General features: G+C 40.0%; 1 protein-coding gene across 1 annotated transcript in view; it reads right to left on the bottom strand.

The window, feature by feature from the left end:
- The window catches only part of EDC3 (enhancer of mRNA decapping 3), a 56,366-nt gene extending 41,834 nt beyond the window's left edge, over positions 1 to 14,532 (bottom strand). Inside the window, exon 1 of the mRNA XM_002922978.4 lies at positions 14,380 to 14,532. The gene's annotated coding sequence lies outside the window, so the exon portion shown is untranslated. The remainder of the gene's footprint in view (positions 1 to 14,379) is intronic.
- Between the last annotated feature and the right edge of the window lie 3,053 nt (positions 14,533 to 17,585).

The following is a 17,585-nucleotide window of genomic DNA, read 5'->3' as shown; positions in this document are numbered from 1 at the left end:
TGAGCCTGCTTCTTCCTCTCCCACTCCCCCTGCTTGTGTTCCCTCTCTCGCTGGCTGTCTCTATCTCTGTTGAATAAATAAATAAAATCTTTAAAAAAAAAAAATAAAACTTTTGATGGGAATGCAAACTGGTACAGCCACTATGGAAAACAGCATGGAGGTTCCTCAAAAAATTAAAAATAGCACTACCCTATATCCAGTAATTGCACTACTGGTTATTTATTCAAAGAACAGATATGGTGTGTGTACACACACACACACACACACTGGAATATTACTCAGCCATAAAAAAAAAAAGAAAGAAATCGTGCTATTTGCAAAAACATGCATGGAGCTAGAATGTATAATGCTAACCAAAATAAACCAGTCATGGGGCGCCTGGTTGGCTCAGTTGGTTAAGTGTCTGCCTTCAGCTCAGGTGATGATCCCAAAGTCCTGGGATCAAGGCCCGCGTCTGGCTCCCTGTTCAGTGGGGAGTCTGCTTGTCCCTCTCCCTTGGCCCCCCCACCCCATTTCTCTAATAAATAAGTAAAATCTTAAAAAAAAAAAAAAAAGATAAGCCAGTTGGAGAAAGACAAATACTTTACGATTTCAATCATATATGCAATTTAAAAAAAACAAACAAGGAAAGGGGGGAAGAGATCAAATAAAAAACAGGCTCTTAACTATAGAGAACAGATGGTTACCAAAGAAGAGGTGGGTGGGAGATGGGTGACAAAGGTGAAGGGGATTAAGAGTACGCTCATCTTCAGGGGCACTATGTATAGTATAGTGCTGAATCACTATACTATACACCTCAAACTAAGATAACACTGTATGTTAACTATACTGGAATTAAAAAAATTTTTTTAAACTTTTTTCAGAAGGAGCATGCATATTAATGAACACCATAATTTTATAATTGCTTTAAAGAACAAAAGTAGTAAAGATAACATTTACCCAGACATCAAATCATACAAACTATTTATAGCTAAATCAATTTTGACAAGAAAATGGGAGGAAATCAGTCTACCCAATTTCAATACTTATTATATGTATAGTAATCAAGACTACGTGGGAGGACAGATATATAAATCAAGGGAATAGGATAGAAAACCCAGAAATAGACCCACACAAAATAGGCCCCAAGCTGATTTTGACAAAGTGCAAAAGTAATTCCACAAAGGTAACACAGCTTTAACAAATGGTGCTGGAGCAAATGGATATCCATCAGTAAAAAATAAACCTTGACCTAAGTCTCATAATTTACACATTTACTAAAAATGATTATAGACTTAAATGTAGTATGTCAAACCATAAAACTTTAAGGGAAAACATAATAGAAACCTTCAAGGTCTAGGGTGAGGCAAAAGGTTCTTAGACCCCAAAAGCATAATCTATAAAAACACAAACTGATACACTGGAGTTCTTGCAAACTAAAAACTTTTATTCTGCAAAAGACCCTGTTAGGAGGGGAAAAAAAAACAAACAAACACAAGCTACAGGCTGGGAAAAAAATATCTGCAAACCACATATCTGGAAAAGACAAAGGACTAATATCTAGAATATATAAAGAACTCTCAAAACCCAGTAGTAAAAAAACCAAACAATCCAATAAAAAAAACGTCAAAAAACACAAAGACATTTCAACCTAGAAGATATACAGACAGCAAGCAAGCACATGCAAAGATGTTCAACATCAGTAACCATTAGGGAAATGCAAATTAAAACTACCGTGAGGTATCACTACACACCCACCAGAGTAGCTAAAATAAAAAATAGTGACAATACCAAGTCCTGGAAAGGAAGTGGAAAAAATGGATTTTTCATACATTGCTGATGTAGCCATTTTGGTAAACAATTTGGCAATCTATTAAAAAAAATATAAACTTGCTACTACATGATCAGCAACTGCACCACTGGTCATTTATTCCAGAGAAAGGAAGACTTAAGTTACACAAACAGCCCCAAACTAGAAACCGAGATGACCTTCAACGACTGAATGGTTAAACAAACTGTGGTACACCCATACCATGGAGAAAAGTTAAAAGCCAACCCCCAAAGTTACATTCTGTATGATTCAATCTGTTAACATTCTTGAAATGACCAACTACAGACATGGAGATGAGTGGTTCCCAGGGTTCAGGGAGGGGTGGAGGCAGGAGGGAAATGAGGATGGCTATAAAAGGGGCAACATGAGGGATCCTTGTAGTAATGGGAATATTCTGTACCTTGACCACATTAATGTCAATATCTTGGTAGTGACACTGTATTACAGTTTTTGAAAATGTTATCAATGAGGAAAACTGGGAGGGGTATATGGAATCTTTCTGTATTATTCCTTACAAGTGCATACGAATCTACAATTATCTCAAATAAAAACTAAAATTAAAAAAAATCAATGCCTTCTACCATGTTAACAAAATAAATGAGGAAATCATGTTTAATATCAATAAATGCAGAAAGACAGGGGCGCCTGGCTGGCTCAGTCAGTAGAGCATGCGACTCTCAATCTGAGGGTTGTGAGTTCAAGCCCCACATTAGGTGTAGAGATGGCTTTAAAATAAAATCTTAAATAGATAAATAAATAGGAGCACCTGGGTGGCTCAATTGGTTAAGTGTCTGCCTTTGGCTCTGGTCATGATCCTAGGGTCCTGGGATTGAGCCCCATATCAGGCTCCCTGCTCAGCAGGGAGTCTGCTTCTCCCTCTGCCCCTCACCACACACTCTGCTCTCTCCTCAAATAAATAAAATCTTAAAAAAAAAAAACCCACAAATACTGGAAAGGAAGAACTAAAAATGTCTTTATTTGTAAGCCATATGATTGACTGTATATGTAGAAAACCCTAAGAAATGTACCAAATAAAAAAAATCCTACTAGAATAAACTAATTTAGCAAGCTCATAGGATACAAGCTAAAATAAACTATAATCTTTACAAAAGCAACAAAAAAACTGAAGATGAAATTTTTTTAAAGATTTTATTTATTTGAGAAAGCGATAGCAAATGACAGCGCAAGCAGGGGAAGGGGCAGAGGGAGAAGCAGACTCCCCGCTGAGCAGGGAATCCAATACAGGACTGGAAACCAGGACCCCAGGACCACAACCTGAGCCACAGGCAGATGCCCAACCGAGCCACACAGGCACCCTGAAACTGAAATTGTAAAATACTACTTATAATAGTATTAAAAAACATAAAGTACTTAAGAATAAATCTAATGAAAAATGTGCAGAACTTCTATAATGAAAACTACAAAAGACCCCTGAGAAAAATTAAAAGACCTAAATAAATGAAGAGATGCACCACCTACATAAATCAAAGAGCTCAATGTTGTCAATTCTCCCCAAATTGATCTATGGACCAAACACAGATATCAGTAAAAATCCCAGCTGGTCTTTTACAAGAAACTGAAAAACTGGTTTTAAAATGTATATGGAAATGCAAAATACTTAGAATAGCCAAAATAATCATGAGAATATAAAACAAGGCTACATGTTTTATACCACTTTATTTCAAGATTTGCTATAAAGCTACAGAAATCAGTGTGGTGTTGGGGCACCTGGGTGGCTCAGTCATTTGGGCAGCCAACTCTTGGTTTTGGCTGAGGTCAGGATCTAGGTGTCATGAGGCTGAGCCCCAAGCCAGGGTCTGCACTCAGCACAGTCTGCTTGTCCCTCTCCCTGCCCTTCCCCTGCAAATAAAATCTTAAAAAAGAAAGAAATCAGTATGGTGTTGGTGCAAGGATAGGCAAATAGATCAATGGAATAGAACACAGTCCAGAAATAGACCCACACTGACTACTGATCAAGGCACCAAGATAAATCAATGAAGAAATCCAAGTATTTTTCAATAAATGGTGCTAGAACTGGACATATATGAGGAAAAACAACCTATTCCTATCCCACACCAGATACAAAAAATCAATTTGAAACAAACTATCTAAACATAAAAGCTAAAACTAAAGCTACTAGGAAAACAAAAATTGGAGTATCTTAGTGACCTTGGGGGAGACAGCTTTCTTAGAGAAAACACAAATAAGTACTAATTGTAAAAGAAAAAAATCTGATGAATAGATTTCATCAAAATTTAAAAGTTCTACTCAGTGCAATAGAGCAAGAAATAAGCAGAACAAATATTGGGGGCACCTGGAAGACTCAATCAGTTAAGCATCTGACTCTTGATTTCGGCTCATGATCTCAGGGTTGTGACACTGAGCCCCACATTGGGACCCCTGCTAAGAGTCTCTCTCTCCCTCTCCCCCCACCTCTGCCTCTCCTCCGCCCCACAAAAAAGTAAATAAATAATAAATAATGAAATAATGGTAATGTAATAAAATATTTAGGAAGGTATTCCACATAACCTAGCCACATCCCAAAATCACTTCAATGGAGGCTACCTCCCAGGCAGCCAAGCAAAGTACTTCAAGAAGCAAAAAGAAGTTCTGCTCTCTTCTCTTACCACCCCAAAACAAGAGGGGGGAAAAAAAGGTCAAGCAAGTCAAGGAGAAAACACTCACAATCCATATATCTGATAAAGGACTTATAACCAGAATACATAAGGAATATTTACAAATCAGCAATAAAAAGGAAGCATTTTTTTAAAAATGAGCAACAGAAATTATCTGAATGACCAAGAAACATAGGAAGGGCTGCTCAACATCATTAATTACCAGGCCAATGCAAATTAAACAACTCATAGATGGATGAATAGATAAATGAAATGTGGCAAACACATACAGTGGAATATCATTCAGTCTTAAAAAGAAGTTCTGATAATATGTTACAGCAGAGATGAATCTTGAAGACATTATGAGAAGTGAAATAAATAAGCCAGACATGAAAGCACAAATCGTGTATGAGTCCACTTGCATGAGGTTCCTAGAGTAGTCAAGAGTCTACTCATCACAAGAGACTACTCTATCCCAGAGACAGAAAGTAGAAGGTGGCTGCCACAGCTTGGGGAACAGGGAATGGTGTGAACAGGGAATGGTAAATTATTGTTTAATGGGTACAGAATTTCAGTTTGGGAGCCTGAAAAAGTTCTGGAGATGGATGGTGGTGATGGCTGCACAACGTGAGTGTACTCAATGTCACTGAACTGCACACTTAAAAATGGTAACTTTCAGATGTATTTTACAACAACAAAAAAATCATTAAGTTGGGGAAAACACTGTAAGATACCATTTTACATCCACTACAAATGGTTTAAAATTAAAATGGCTGGTAGGGTAACACCAAATATGTGTGATGTGGAGCAACTGGAACCCCCTTACATTGCTGACAGTGTAAAATGATACAACTTTGGAAAAGAGTTTAGCAGTTTCTTATAATATTAAACACACACTTATGACCCAAATTTTCATCCCCAGAATCTGTCCAAGAAAAATGAAAACATATTCACAAAAGAACTTGTACACAAATGTACGAAGCAGCTTTATTCACAAAATCAGGAGAACTGGGAAAAGGAGATTAAACAAATCACGGTATTATACAACAGAACACTACTCAACAAAAAGGAAAAAAAGACGCTACAACAAAACTCTACGAATAGCTAGTTCTATCTTGTCTTTCTGGTATCTGCTAAAATGTTACCAGCCCAAAGAGGCCTACCCTGGCTACCCCAATCTAATGTCCTACTCCCCATCACTCTTCAACACCTCGCCTTCTGTTACGATCTCAAAATTCAACACTACACGAATTATCTTTTTGGTTTATGTTGCATCACCCCACTAAAATGTAAGCTTCATGAGGGCAAGGAATCTTGTCTTGTTCAGCCAACAGAGTGCCTACAATGAAAAAGGAACTCAAATATTTATCCAATCAATGAATGAACTACATGTAATAAATCTGACAGAAGTTAATCACTGAAAATCTAGAGTATCTATTTATACCTAAATGTCGTGGCTCTTCTTGGAAATGGTTCTAAAATCATAATACCCTTTAAGCATACTCTATGCAAAATCCTATATAAGATACGGAATCTAACACTGCCCTACACACAGAAGGAAGTCAGGAAATAGTACACAAGTATAAACACATAACATACAATATTAAATACAAAATGAAATATTGCTTAGGGTTCTCCATGAAAAATAAAAAATAGAATAGCATTTCACGCTGTCTTCAAATATCAATTTCAGAAATATACCTACATAAGGGGCACCTGGGTGACTCAGTCGGTTAAGCTTCAGACCTTTGGTTTCAGCTCAGGTCATGATCTTGAGGTTCTGAGATCAAGCCCCAAATGGGGATCTGCGCTCAGCGCAGATTCTCTCTCCCCCTGCCCCCTCTCACTTGCTCTCTATTTTTTTTTATTTTTTTTTAAAGATTTTATTTATTTATTCGACAGAGATAGAGACAGCCAGCGAGAGAGGGAACACAAGCAGGGGGAGTGGGAGAGGAAGAAGCAGGCTCATAGCGGAGGAGCCTGATGTGGGGCTCGATCCCATAACGCCGGGATCACGCCCTGAGCCGAAGGCAGATGCTTAACCGCTGTGCCACCCAGGTGCCCCTCTAATTATTTTTTTTTTTTAAAAAGAAACATACCTACATAAAATATAGAGGTCTAACGAAGGAAAAATAAACACGCTTGTGGGGGGAAAAAAAGAGTTTGACCCATCAAACACAAAAACATAAAGAGAAAACTCAGGTTATTTTCCTGTGACCTAACTAAGCAATATCAGAAAACTATGCGGACAGAACACAAAATAATGTATTAGCAGGCTCAATCATAAGATTTTTTTTTACATTTTATAAAAAATTTCAAACATACACAAATGTAGACAGAATAGCATAATGAACCCTACATACTCATCATTTAGCTGCAATAATTATCAGTATAAGAATTCAAGAAATCAGGTGAATTTCCAATGCAACACAATTTCCACAACACTGATGATGGTAAAAGGCACAAAATACACACACTTTAGGCTTATTTCCCATGTCTTAACAAGACTTTCTCTACTTAATATCAGAAAAGTATGAATTTCCTTTCCTATCACTTATACTCCATCATAATCCTACTCTAATGCTTGCATTAGATAGATGCAGAATGAAAGCTGTAATAACAAGAATTTTTTTGAATATCAGTAATTAATCAGATGAGAAAAAGACTTTTACTTCTTCCTCATTCAACATGCATCTTTAAGACTAACGATAAGGGGCGCCTGGGTAGCTAGATTGGTTAAGTGTGACTTTGGCTCAGGTCATGATCTTGGGGTCCTGGGATGGAGCCCTGCATCAGGTTCTACACTCAGCGGGGAGTCTGCCTGTCCCTCTCCCTCTGCCCCTCCCCACATTCATGCGTGCTTTCTCTCTCTCTCTCTCTAAAAAAAAAAAAAAGGCACTGATGTTGAACCAAAATAAAAAGCTTTTGCACAGGAAAGGAAACCAACAAAAGGAAAAGGTAGCCTATGAATGGGTGAAAACATTTGCAAATGATATATCCAATAAGGGTTTAATATCCAAAATATATAAAGAACTTACACAACAAATACAAATAATCTGATTAAAGATGGCCAAAGGACCTGAAAAGACATTTTTCCAAAGAAGACATACAGATGGCCGCCCCCTGAAAAAAGATGCTCAACATCACTAACCATCAGGGAAATACAAATCAAAACTACAATGAGGTATCATATCACACCTGTCAAAATAATCAGTATGAAAAAGACAAGAAACAACACAGGATATGGAGAAAAGAGAACCCTCATGCAGTTGGTGGGGATGTAAACTGGTGCAACCACTGTGGAAAACAGTATGGAAGTTCCTAAAAAATTAAAAGTAGAAATACCATACAGGGCACCTGGGTGGCTCAGTTAGTTAAGTGTCCGCCTTAGGCTCAGGTCATGATCCCAGGATCCTGGAATCAGCCCCACGTCAGGATCCCTGCTCAGCAGGGAGCCTGCTTCTCCCTCTGCCCCTCCTTCTGTTTGTGCTTTCTCTCTCTCTCAAAATAAATAAATAAAATCTTAAAAAAACAAAAAGAAAAGATATATGCACCCCTATATCACTGCATTATTTACAATAGCCAAGAAATGGAAATGAACCTAAGTGCACACTGACAGATGAATATATAAGATGTGGTGCACAAACACTGCTCATCAGGAAGCCTGCTTCTCCCTCTCCCACTCCCCCTGCTTGTGTTCCCTGTCTGTCTCTGTCAAATAAAATAAATAAAATCTTAATAATAATAATATTGTAACAACAGTGTATGGTGACAGATGGTACCTATACTTACCATGGTGAGCATAGTGTGATGTACAGAATTGTCAAATCACTGAGTTGTACACTTGAAACAAATATAACATTGTATGTCAACTATAATTTAAAAACACTGTATGTCAACTATAATTTTAAAAGGCACTGATGTTGTACGTTCAAGTTTATAGTGTTAATAACTGAGTAGACTTTTTAATAGTTTCAAAATGTGGACTGCCAGTTCTACAATAGAAACTTTTTAAAAAGTAACTACTCAACATGTAACAAATTGCCCTTTCTTTTTATTATCAGAAACTTCCCTCTATGTAAAATACAACATTAATGCATTATTCAAAACTCATCAAAAAGGTTTATTCTATAAAGAAAATTCCTCTATTAACTGAAAACAGTGAATCTAAAACAAGTGAGTGCCACCATCTGGGTCCCCAATCAAATGAACACACTAAGGAAGGGCCTTCATCAATTATAGCACTAACACCTTCATGTCAAAAGAAGAGCAACAGCTAACGCAGGAGATCTAGGAGCCACAAGGAGACCAATCTTTGATGCCTTTTACTTTCTACTTTTCCATCAAGGTATAATATATATAATAAGTCTACATATTTTAAGTGTACAGCTGAATGAATTTTTGCATACCAATTCACCCACATAACCACCACCTAAATCAAGACATAGACTATTTCAAACACCCCGAAAGGTTCCAGTGTGTCCCCACAAAGGTAGCCATTATTCTGATATCTAACACAAAAGATAAGTTTAGCCTGTTTTCGAACTTCATGTAAATGGAATCATAAACGTTCTTTTTAAAAATGTTTGGCTTCTTTTGCTCAATATTATACCAGTGAGATTCATCCTTGTTGCTGCACGTAGCAACAGTTCGTTCTTTCTCACGGCTACATTCTGTCCTATAACCATGCCTCGATGTATAACATCCTACTGGTGATAGACAGCTGGGTTATTTCCAGTTTGGGGGGCTATCATGAATAACAAATTAAACATTTTTGTATTTGTCTTTGTGGGGAACAAATGTACCCATTTATGTTGGCCATATTACACAGAAAGTCCTAGAGTATGTATGGACCATTCTGCCCAAATGCTAAACTATCAATTTTTCCCCATTAAGGATGAGACTTCTCTGTATCATTTCTCTCTTAAGAAGCCTTTAAAAAAAAATGGTTTTTTTTTTTTTGAGAGAGAGAGAGGGGGTTGGGGGGGGACAAGCGGGGAGGAGGGTCAGAGAGAGAGAGAGAGAGAGAGAAGCAGACTCTCTGCTGAGCAGGGAGCCCAATGTGGGACTCGATCCCAGGACCCTGAGACCACGACCTGAGCCAAAGGCAGGCACTTAACCGACTGAGCCGCCCAGACGACCCATAAGAAGCCTTCAGATAACAAAGTAGGGTAGCCCTAAATGATCTTCCACCCACAATGCAACTGAGGCAGTTGCCAACATAATTCATAAACTACAAATGAATAACTTGCCAATTACAGACCAATCAACTTCCATTTCATCTGTCACATCAGCAGAACGCACACCGTTCAGATCCAAGGAAAAGCTCTGGTCCATTAAAGACAGTTATAATCAACAGCTGTACATGAGAAAGTGGTTACAGACTTCTGAAAAACTAGGTATTTTTCCACACAATTACCTGGAAAGCTGTTTAATCAAAATCTTGGGAATGGCAGAGACCTTAAAAAAAACATCCAGTACAATCCTAGTACTAATTCCAGATCTTCCATAAAAAGCAGCATAGTGAAAAGGGCATGGACTTCTTAAGTCAGACATCACAGGCCCAGATTCACTTCTGGACTTCACCATTTACCAGCACTGACCTGAGCAAATTACCCTAATCTGAGTCTCAACTGTCTCAACTATAAAATGGCTATTATACCAACTATACCACCACCTCACACAACCATTGTTGAGATTAAATGAGATAATCTACATAGTTTCTATCATTAGTAAATTTTATTTCAAATGTCTCCTTTTAGCAGAAATATTGACCAGATAAAGGACTTGAGTTATGGCCCTAGGAAATCATAATGTGAGGGCCACCTCCATTCTCACCCAAACAAAACTACAAAAATGCAACTACAAAAACAAATTCTCTGCATCTTGGAAATGAAGTCCCAATCTTCAACTGAAACACACATACCTTTAGGGGTACACAAAGATAAGCAAGGGAATCAGTTTCCACACTCTTTCATAAACCTGATCAGCCCACGTAACTGGATTATCAATAAAAGATTTTCAACCATAAAATTTATTACTTTAGGACATAAGTCCGAAAACTACAGCCCATGAGCCAAATAGGGCCCACTACCAATCAAGGTTTATTAGAACACAACCACACTTGGGAGTGCCTCAGTGGCTCAGTCAGTTGAGCCTTGGACTGCTGATTTTGGCTGGGGTTGTGAGATCAAGCCCCTGAGCTCAATGTGGAGTCCACTTGAGCTCTCTCTCTCCCACTCCTATACTCTCACATTCTCCAAAATAAATAAATCTTTTAAAAAAGGAAAAATATGAAATAGACAAATCCCCAGTATAATACAAATCACCAAAAGTGACTCAAGAACAGAAAATCTGGATAGACCTGTATCAAGTAAAGGAACTGAATTAGTGGGGTGCCTGGCTGGCTCAGTGGGTAGAGCATGTGACTCTCGATCTTGAGGTCCAGAGCTCGGGCCCCATGTTGGGTGTAGAGATTATAAATAAACAAATTTTTAAAAGGTGGGGGGCGGGTGCCTGGCTGGCTCAGTTGGTTAAGCATCTGCCTTTGAGTCAGGTCATAAACCTGGGGTCCTGGAATCCAGCCCTGCATCTGGCTCCCTGCTCATCAGAGAGTCTGCTTCTCCCTCTCCCTCTATGCCTGCTGCTCCCCCTGCTTGTGTGCTCCTCTCTGTCAAATAAAGTCTTAAAAAAAGAAAAGAAAAGAAAAAGAAACAAACTGAATTACTAATTAAAAATCTTCCCACAAAGAAAAGCCCAGGCCCAGAAGACTTCACTGGTAAATTCTATCAAACATAGAAAAATAAGAAATGCTACACAAACTCTTTTAGAAAATAAAAGAAAGTAACATCTCCCAACTCATTTTTTTTAAAAGATTTTTTAATTTCTTTATTCGACAGAGATAGAGACAGCCAGCGAGAGAGGGGACACAAGCAGGGGGAGTGGGAGAGGAAGAAGCAGGCTCATAGAGGAAGAGCCTGATGTGGGGCTCAATCCCATAATGCTGGGATCACACCCTGAGCCAAAGGCAGACGCTTAACCGCTGTGCCATCCAGGCGCCCCCAACTCATTTTATGAAGGTACTATCACTCTGATACTAAAGCCAAAGACATCATAAGAAAACTTCAGTATCCCTCATGAACACAGACACGAAAATCCTTAACAAAATATTAGCAAATTAAATTCAGCAACATATTAAAAATATATACACCATGACTAAGTAGGTTCATTCCAGGAACACAAGATTGGTTTAACATTCAAAATCCAAGTAATGTAATATACCACTTATACATATCTTGTACATATCTTAGACAGTTTTTTAAATATAGAAAAGGTTATTTGCACACTTTAAAAACATTAAGGGGCACCTGGCTGACTCAGTCAGTAGAGCATGTGGCTCTTGATCTTGGGGTTGTGAGTTCAAGCCCCACATTGGGTATGGAGCTACTTCAAAAATAAAATTAAATAAAAACATCAAATTGTGTATTTAGATGACTTTGTATTTATTTTGTATTTATTTTTTTATTTAAAGATATTTATTTAACAAAGATAGAAAGCGCTCAAGCACAAGCAGGGGGAGCAGCAGCAGGAGAGAGAGAAGCAGGCTCTCCACCAAGCAGGGAGCCTGATCTAAGGGCTCCAACCCAGGACTCTGAGATCATGACCTGAGTCGAAGGCAGACGAAGGCAGACACTTAATCGACTGAGCCACCTAGGCGCCCTTTGTATTTATTTTTTAAAGTCAATATTCACACGTCAAAAATTACATCCTAAACTATTTAAACTATTTAAATTTATGATGAAAAATTTCAAATGACAACTTAAGGTGGCATACATAGATTTTCTAATGTTCTGAACACTAAAAAATGTTTTAAGACCTGAGTAACAAGGGAAAAAGAATCATTCATGCCAAAACAACTCCGCCGTATTTTCAGACAACCAATAAAAAATTATTTTTGAAAATTTGACAAATTCCAACTCCTTTAAACTTCTACCCCCAAATTAACTTACTCTTGTAGAGTATCCAGACATAAACCTAACACTCCAGGACAGAGCCAACCAGCGCTGGGGTCAACCTTCCTTTCTTCTTCTAGATTCTACACTCTCCTAATGTAATCTATTACCGCAGGTCACCTCAATTCTAACCGCATCACTGATTTAGATGACTGAGACTCCATTTGAAGCCCCTCTAAGTCACATCTCTACCTTCATTAGCTGGTATAATTGCCTTTTTGGACCCAATTGAAATTTCTCACATGTATATGACCCTTCCATTTCATTAAACTGCATTGGACAAATCTTGAGATTAACCTCATAATATTTTCTCTCTTCACATAGGCAACAAATCTGGTAAGCACACCTTCCAGATAAGGCTTGCAATACACACTATACATAAAGAACGTGATATAGCCTCAACTCACCAGAATCCCAACTGTAAGTTGTATCCACAAATCAAACCCCTCCAGACACTGATGCTCACAACCAGGATTCCATCCAATTTTACCACAATCTGGCAAACTGCCCTATCTCACCCACCAGGTCATCATAAAAGACTTAACAAATGCCTTGCTAAAATTCTGACACACTATCCCTATATTCCTTTGAGATACCAATTTGAACGTCCTTTCCTGTTGTTCTGGTGGAATTTATAACTCTAGCACCCCTGCTCCTCTGGCTATTAAGGAGAGAAAAAGGACACATTTTCCACTTTGCATTAATTACAGCATCTCAGAAACTACAGATATTTTAAACATTTTCTAGTCCATTGTTTTTCAAATCACAGGTCTTTAGCGGTCAGATATATCAGCAGTCAATTTTGTGAGTTGCAATCAACTTTTTTCTTTTAATGAAATATAAAATATCAAAGGGCATCATATACAGAAAGGGTAAACTTTGGGGGAGGGGGTGCACTCTGTGCATGCTGGGAGCACATTAAGTCATAATGTAAATGTTTCTGTGGGTTCCAGGTCAAAAAAGTTTGAAACACACTGGGCTAGACCCGCAGCCCTACCCCCACAAGGAAGCTCCACCAAAAAAATTCTCAGTAATCAAAAAGTTATGTTATTTGTAACCATCTTCATTCCCTACAGAGAAACCAACAGGAATTTTGAACTCGGTACACCTAATCAGCCATTCATTTAAAAAAGCCTAGAATCCATCTGAGGTTTCCAGTTGAAACACTAACCTGCTCAGAGACAGTCGTTTATGCTCTGATGTTAGTAAGACCAGTATTTGACAGCGGACTGGAATCAGTTTAGTCTGTGGCTAGGGAAGACAACAAAAACCATTCTGACTCCTCATCCGTAACCAAAGGAGAGAACTGTTAGGAGTCCTCCTGGCTCTGGAATTGGGAGACTCACTGAAAACCAACTGGCCAAGCAGGCGAGGACTGTGCCTCGCACACTCCAAAACACCTGAACCACTCTACAAGCCAATTACTGATAAAACATCACACAGAGAGCACTTAAAGAAGCTCAGACTTAACACCGACAGCTGCAAACAATCAATAGAAGCTGCGCCCCGCCGGGCATCATTAATTTCTCAACCAACTTTCCCTCTCAGACCCCAGTTCACCTCTATCCGCAGGCTATCGGCCACGGATGTGGTACCCGCGCCCTTCCATGCCACCCTACTCGATTGTGCAAAAGGACACTGAGGCAAGAAGCAAAGAGTGGGGGAGCTGCAGCGGCCATCAACGAGGCGAAACCGAAAGTCCAGGCCGCTCATGCCTCCCACCTCACACGATTCCCAAGGCTATTTAGAACCCTGCTGCCCTCAGCCTCCCACCTCAATCCATAGCCCCTGAGGCAAACCCTAGGACCTGGCCCCCAGCTCGCGCCGGCCTCGATGGAAGTCTACAAGGCCTGGAACCCCGACGCCTAAAAGCGAACCCGCCCGGCAAGCCCGGAAGCCCCCACCCGCGAGCGCCCACAGCCCAGCCGCCCCTCGCTCCCACCTCTACGCCGTCTGGCCGCCGCCTCCTCCGCACACGTCGCCAAGCGGACCCCGCAACACAAGACCCAGAGGCTGAGGGGCTTCTCCACACCCACCCGCACAACCGCGGCCGGAAGCGCCCCGCGTCTCCACGCCACCGCCGTGAGGTCACTTCCGGCGAGACGCCTAGGAAACCGGAGGGCAGGCTGTTAGGGGGCGGGGCGCCCGGGAAATTTGAGAGCTTAGGAGAGCGGGGAGAGAGCAGGGGCTGCCGCCTTCCTCATCCGCGCCTAGGCGTCCGTTTTGTGAGCCCCGCCTACTTTTGTCGGGTAGAGGCCTGGGTGGAGTTGGGGTCCTGCCCCACTCTCCCACCCAGAGACTTGGGGGACCCCACTGTCTCGCGCAGTCCTGTTGAAAAGTTCCCGCTTTCCCACCAGACCCCTTGGGCTTATCCCCGAAGAAGAGCGGAGGACGTTGGGGAGGAGAGAGCGCCTGGTGACCTAGACCCCATCCTCAATCAGTTGCAGCTGTGGGATGTAATAAGTAGGCCCCCCGCGAGGGATTAAAGGAAACAAATTCCCTTCCTGGTTAATCCTCAGAGTGTATGAGCTTCAGCTCATTTTGGATTTAGGGCTAAGCCAACGTGTACTTGGGTTCCTCCTCCGCCCCCCATACACACACACCCCAGTACTTGGTACAAGGGAAAGAGCCACCAAGAAAGAATTCTTGAGATGTCTTTGGTGCAAAATAGTGGTTTTGTTAAAACCCCGGGGACAGGACCCATGGGCTGAAAAAGCTGCTGCCCCAGGGTTGTGAGGGGTGGCTGATTATATATATACACTTGGGAGTTGGGGGAGGTAAGGAAAAGGGAGGTTTTCAAAAGGATTTGCCTATGCTAAAGAGAACCTATAGGATACCTGAGGACTTGCCAACCCACACGGGGTTTTTTCCTTCTAGCAAGGCATTGAGATAGTTGGGAGCTTCCTGGAGGAACTTTACACTCAGTCTTCTTCACGTATCTGTCAATGGGCTGCAAGTTATAAGGACGTTTAATTGTATCTACATTTCCTTCTGGAAGCTAGATTATTGATAGAACTGCTTTGTTCTTGTAAATTGCTAAGACATTTGTAAACTGAGGGAGACTCATGTCTTGCAGGAGTGTGATCTCTATAACTGTTTTTCCTTTTCTTAGCTATAGGGCAGCCAGGAGTATCTGAGGAATGTCACATATACCCCATCTGGGGGGGTGGTTTGTGGGGTGTCAACTTCTGCTTGTCCTCAGCTTGCCTTCTGTTCCCTCATCACAATCCTTTAAATAAACTGTGTCTCTAGGGTTTATATGGGGTAGGTTGCTAGTTGCTAGTGACTGTCAGACCAGGTTTAGGGAGGATATGGTTTGCATATTCATTTAGAGATTTATGAATTAACCTGGCCTGAAGTGAATAATTTAACAAAGCATTATATTCGCCATCTGTTGATAGGTCTACGGTGAGAAAAGGTTTTCCATATAGTAACTCAAAAGGACTTAACCCTATTGGTTGTTTTGGGGCAATCCCCATTCCAGTTTTCCTGAGTCTAAATGATTAAGATTGAATATCTGCAAAAATGTGTTATTGTAACATTTTCTCTCTATAATAATTCTCATTTTTTAACCAGAGAGAACCAAATCAGGACTAATTCATTTCTAAAACAAGTCCAATTTTAACAAACTTGGCCTAATGATTTATATAAGCTCAGCAAGAAGTGATTGATACAGATGTTTTAATCTGCTTTGCTGGGTGCCTGTGTGGCTCAGTCGGTTAAGCGTCTGCCTTCAGCTCAGGTCATGATTCCAGGATCCTGGGATCAAGCCCTGCATCAGGCTCCCTGCTCAGTGAGGAGAATGCTTCCCCCTCTCCTTCTGCTCCCCACTCATGCTTGCTCACTCTCTCTCAAATAAATAAAATCTTAAAGATAAATAAAATCTGCTTTGCTGGATCTTCTTATATGGAATCTCAAAGTTGAACTTTTAATAGCTTCTCTAGGCCAGAAACCAAGCCAAATGCTTGCCAGACATACCTGTAAATTTGGGCAAATTCCTCTTCTCAAGGTCCCCAGTATATGCTGAGAGTCCTGCACCTTCCAGGAACTGATATTCTTTACTCACCTGGTAAGGCTGCTGGGAATTCTGTAAACAAGGTATCAGGCTAACATTTACAAGGGGTTCTATTGGCTCTGTGCTTCATAAAGTCAACCTTAATTCCTTAAAGCTGTGTGGTCATATGAGTCTATGCAAGTCTCTCAAATATGACATTCCTGTCACAGTTTTGGTAAAATAACCAATGTTTCCAATGGTGTCCTGTAACAAGGAGAACAGATTATTTTTTTTTTAAGATTTTTGTTTATTTGAAAGAGAGTGAGAAAGAGGTCATGAACAGGGAGGAGGGGTGGAGGAAGAAGCAGACTCCCTACTGAGCAGGGAGCCCACTGCAGGACTTGATCCCAGGACCCCGAGATCATGACCTGAGCCTAAGACAGAGGCTTCACCAACTGAGCCATCTAGGTGCCCAAAGAACAGATTCTTAACGAACTTATGCAAATGACTATAATTGCCATGACAGAAGGAATACTTACGGAGATCTTTTGAATTTCAGAGGGTTCCGGTAGAGAGAAAAGTTAAAGGCTCTAATTTATTTTATTATTATTTCTTTAGATCATTTATGTCTTAAGAGAAAGTTTCCTTAGTCTGGAAGAATAAATATTAGAAAACCAATGTTTTAAACAAGAGTCAAATTATAACATCCTCAGCTTAGTTCTGGAAATTCTTACCCATTTCAATTCTTACCCGTTTATTATCTTAAAGATATTAAAAACCTGTATTTGTCAAAAGCCCTTTTTATGAATCCCCTTGAAGATGAAACCTGTTTTGCAAGAGAATATGAACAATAATTATGCATGACAAAAGATTCAAAAATGGACATGGTTAAGGATCTGATGAGAGATTACAACATAGCTGGCAAGGAAATCTGGTTATTTCTGTGACACATAACCACTTCAGTAATCAGAATATTAAGTAATGACCTTATATCAGAACGTATTAAAACTTTAGGAACTGCATATCATCTTTAGAATGGTTCTAGCATTTACCCAAGCAATACAACCTAAGGCTTATTATTTAACTGTGCTTCCCTTATTTCCATCAGACATAATTACACTTAGCAGAATTTTAACTCTTAGAGACCTTAGTCT

This window comes from Ailuropoda melanoleuca, chromosome 9 (assembly GCF_002007445.2).
Source record: "Ailuropoda melanoleuca isolate Jingjing chromosome 9, ASM200744v2, whole genome shotgun sequence".
NCBI classification, from domain to species: domain Eukaryota; kingdom Metazoa; phylum Chordata; class Mammalia; order Carnivora; family Ursidae; genus Ailuropoda; species Ailuropoda melanoleuca.
Note: the sequence above shows the minus strand (reverse complement) of the source record. Positions and strands in the feature narration are given on the sequence as shown.